General features: G+C 16.1%; 20 annotated features.

The window, feature by feature from the left end:
- Positions 1-97: 97 nt before the first annotated feature.
- Positions 98-296: a sequence feature (AT_rich).
- Positions 297-340: 44 nt separating this feature from the next.
- Positions 341-496: a microsatellite.
- An 11-nt stretch (positions 497-507) lies between these two features.
- Positions 508-546: a microsatellite.
- Positions 547-567: 21 nt separating this feature from the next.
- Positions 568-651: a microsatellite.
- Positions 652-799: a sequence feature (AT_rich).
- Positions 800-840: 41 nt separating this feature from the next.
- Positions 841-911: a microsatellite.
- An 8-nt stretch (positions 912-919) lies between these two features.
- Positions 920-1192: a sequence feature (AT_rich).
- A 26-nt stretch (positions 1193-1218) lies between these two features.
- Positions 1219-1405: a microsatellite.
- Positions 1371-1550: a microsatellite.
- Positions 1542-1722: a microsatellite.
- Positions 1619-1797: a microsatellite.
- A 31-nt stretch (positions 1798-1828) lies between these two features.
- Positions 1829-2022: a microsatellite.
- Positions 1888-2074: a microsatellite.
- Positions 2075-2199: 125 nt separating this feature from the next.
- Positions 2200-2227: a sequence feature (AT_rich).
- A 229-nt stretch (positions 2228-2456) lies between these two features.
- Positions 2457-2535: a sequence feature (AT_rich).
- Positions 2536-2624: 89 nt separating this feature from the next.
- Positions 2625-2703: a sequence feature (AT_rich).
- A 148-nt stretch (positions 2704-2851) lies between these two features.
- Positions 2852-2885: a sequence feature (AT_rich).
- Positions 2886-2991: 106 nt separating this feature from the next.
- Positions 2992-3164: a microsatellite.
- A 629-nt stretch (positions 3165-3793) lies between these two features.
- Positions 3794-3949: a microsatellite.
- Position 3950: 1 nt separating this feature from the next.
- Positions 3951-4117: part of a repeat region that runs on past the window's edge.

Here is a 4117-nt window from a genome sequence, read left to right on the forward strand (position 1 = left end):
AATCTAAATTAACAATATCAAATCAATCAAAAAGAATATGATTTAAAATAGAATATTGTTTGTAACATAAACAAACACAAATAAATGATAATGATAGTATTAAATATAATAAATTGTATCAACAATTAATAATTTCAAAGAATAATTAAATATTAAAGAGAAACATAATTATAAAGTAAATTTTAATAAACAATTGTCATAAACAAATAAATTTGGTTATAATTAATATTTTGTTAAATTCTGAATATTTAATTATAAATTGTTAAAGTTAATGAATGATAATATAAATAAATAAAGATGAGAATGAACATAAATAGAATGATTGATGTAATAAAATGATATAAAAACAAAAATATAAACAAGAAGTAATTCAAAATGAACAATGAACAGAGAAACAAGAATAAAAGAAGGAAATGATATAATAGAAAGGTTAAAGAAAAAGGAAACAATATAATTATAAGAAAATAAACAAGAAAATGAAAAAGAATATAAAAATTATATTTAATGAAGATAAAAGAAAATAAATAAAATGAAATAATAAAATAATCAGAATGAAAATATTAACTTAATCAAATAAACATAATTATAAAATTAAATATAATTTAAACAAATATAATAATGATAATCATCAAAACAAAATAAATAACATAATTTATATTTATCATTCTTTAAATTATACAATATATTAATTATATAATAGTAGAACTCTAATTCTTTTATTACTTTTTATCTTTTATTTATTAAAAATGAATCAAATTAAAACAATTATAAAAATATTAAATAAATAATAAATAATAAACATTGAGATATTTAGTTTATTCATTAAGAATGATAAATTAGATTTGTTAATTTATTATAACAATATTATTTATTTATATTCTTTATTTATTATATTATTTCTCATTTCTTTAAAATGAACAAATAATATATTCATATTATTTCATCTTTATATTTTCATTAAAATGATAGAAGTAATATAAATATCTTGATTTTTAAAATATAATCAAATTGAATAAAAATCAAATAATTCATAATATTAACATTCTCTAATATAATTTATTTATTTAATATTTTGATTGTCAACTTTCTTTTGATATTATTAAAATCTTTAGTATATAAAAGAAAATTAATAAATAAAATAATTCATATTCATTTAGATTATTTAATAATTCAAATATATTTGATTTATATTGTTTAAGATGGTTTTATATTACTGTTTTTATATTATTTCTTTATTATTAATTTATATATTATCTCTTTTATATTCTTTTATTTCTTCATTTCTATTTATTCTTATTCTTTTATTTCTTTCTAAAAATCTTTTTATTTATTTAATTTATTATTATATTCTTTTGATATATTGTTATCATTTATATTATATATTTATATTATATATTTTCTATTTTATTAAATATATATTAAGTAAATATATTTGTATTGTAAATTGATTATAATACATTTCATCTATTATTATCATTTTATACTTATTTGTTAATTTATAGTGTGTGATAAATATATTATATCATTGTATATTATTTATATATTTTATTTCTTTTGATTTAATTTGATTCAAATTCTTTCTGATTATTTATTCTTCTTTATTTTTATAATATGTTATTTTCTTATTATTTCTTCTTTTGATTTATTTCTTTATCATCTTTTTATATTTGATTCATTATTTCTTTATATTTTATTTATGTTTATTTCTTATTTTATTCTATTAATCTTTTCATTTGATTATTTTCTATTATTTCTTTTTGTATATCTTCTTCTTGTTGTATTCTATATATTTTATTTAATGTTTTAATATGTATATCTATTACTCTTATTATTTTATTTCTTGTTTATTTATCTTTTAATTATATTCTTTTTGAACTTTCTTATTTCTTTATATTTTCTATTTCAATTATATTTATTTCTATATATTTATTATATTCTTTCTTCTTTATTTTTTATTATATCATATTCTCTATTTCTATATTATTTATATTTCGTATATTTGTATTTCATTCTTCTTTATTTCTTTAATAATTATATCTTTGATATTCTTATTTTCTTATTCTTATATTTATTTGTTTCTTATAATACTCATATTCATTATCATTTTGATTATTTTGTTGTATCTTGTTTATCAATGGATTATGAAATTGTATTAAATGATTGTTCATTGAATAGTAAACAATTTCTAATTTCTTGTTCAAATAATAAATTGAATTATAATAAAATACATATTCTTGTTCATTTTATTTATTTATGATTCATTTTTGTTCTATTATTATTATGAAACTACAATAAAATAAATGTTGATAATTGATAACATTCTTGTATTTTTCATCATTTGATAAGTTAATAATGAATGTGTATAATAAAAAGTGAAATGATGTTAATTATATTGTTAAAAACATTATAAAATCACTTGATTCAATAATGATTTAAGATAAAATGAATTTATGTTGAAATATAAATTATTATTTATCTTTGTATTTGAATTATTATTAAAACTAAAATATGATTAATGTTTATGAATTTATTTATCTTTCTTCTACTTACTTTGTTTATAGTTATCTTATTATTTATTTCTTCTTTCTTTTCATTCTGATTTAATACTTTTAAAAGAATATTGCAATAAATATTATATTATATAACTATTCTAAATACATTAAATATCATTAACTTTCTTATTCTGTTTATTTTATATTTTATCTCCAATTTTGTGTTTCTTGATTAAAGTTAGGTTATTTTGTTTCTTCAAATATATTAGAAACTCTTAAATTTAGTGTGAAATATTTTATCCATCAATTATTTAGTAGTACACTGTTTAAATTCAAATTCTAATCATAAAAGTTATTTGAATATTATCATATAATTATTAATAATAAATAAATGGTTGTATTATTGGTGTTTGTTCTAATTATTTCCATTTTTCTTTATTATAATGAATTTCATAACAAATTGCTATGAGTATTTAATAGAAAGTTAATACTAGAATCAATTTCATTATTAATTCATTGATTTTTTATATTCTTTAATTTTATTTTCTTTAATATGATATTCTTTGTTTTTTCTCTTTTTCCATATATTTCTTCTTTGTTTGTTTCATTATATTTTGTTATTCTTTCTTTTTTATTTGTGTTATAACTTATTCTTGTTTCTTATTTCTTTTTCCATAATTACTTATTTCTTCATCTAAAGTATTATAATAATTGTTTTATCTATTTCTCTTTGATGTATTTCCCCTTTTTATCTTGTTGTAGGAACATCTCCATTTCTTGAAATGTATTATTAATTTTCTTTTGAATCATTTCATCATAATCACAATTAATATTAATCCTTTGAACTCCTTCTTCATTCTTTGTTTTTCTAACTCTAAACAAATACCACATTTTATTGTATACACATTAATAATGTTTTCTTCTTTAATTTCATTATTCACTTTCTCTTCCTAATACATGAATCACTAGTAGATACAGTAGATTTAATTTGTTTGTTAATGACAGACATGTAATGATTGTAGTTGATATTTTAGTTGTTTATATACTTCTTATTAATTTTAAGAATGTTATTATAATTCTTTTTCTATTTCATTATAGTTTTATTAGGGTATCTTCTGATTTCCACTTTCACTTTTACCAATCAATACAAAAACACTTCATCTCTTTAGAAAACAGAAACACTTCTTTTTACATTTACATTCAACATTATTCTTCTTCATTTATAAAATTGTATGATAAATCCTTTTGTTCAATATAAGAATACAACAAAATGTGATATTATACTTTGAATAACACCATTAAGAAATACATAGAAGAACAATATAAAATCAATAATAACATTCAAAAGAATAATCATCAACAGAAATAATAATAATTGAATGTAAAAAGAAAGAAGAAAAAAAAGGGTAATACTGAATAAAATAAAGTTAAAGAGAAAACAAAAGAATAACAAACAATTTAAGAAATGATTATTTCAATGATTTCAATATACTCTATTTCTACAATAGAGTTCACTTCTAACAATGAGAATTAGAAGGTTCCTCTTCTAATGTGTTGCCAGTGTTGAATATGTAGAACATTAAGTCTTTCATGTTTTTAATAATGATTGTTCGTAGTATTTTGTT

Source organism: Entamoeba dispar, genomic scaffold (assembly GCF_000209125.1).
Source record: "Entamoeba dispar SAW760 scf_1105229460751 genomic scaffold, whole genome shotgun sequence".
In the NCBI taxonomy this organism is placed as follows: Eukaryota; Evosea; order Mastigamoebida; family Endamoebidae; genus Entamoeba; species Entamoeba dispar.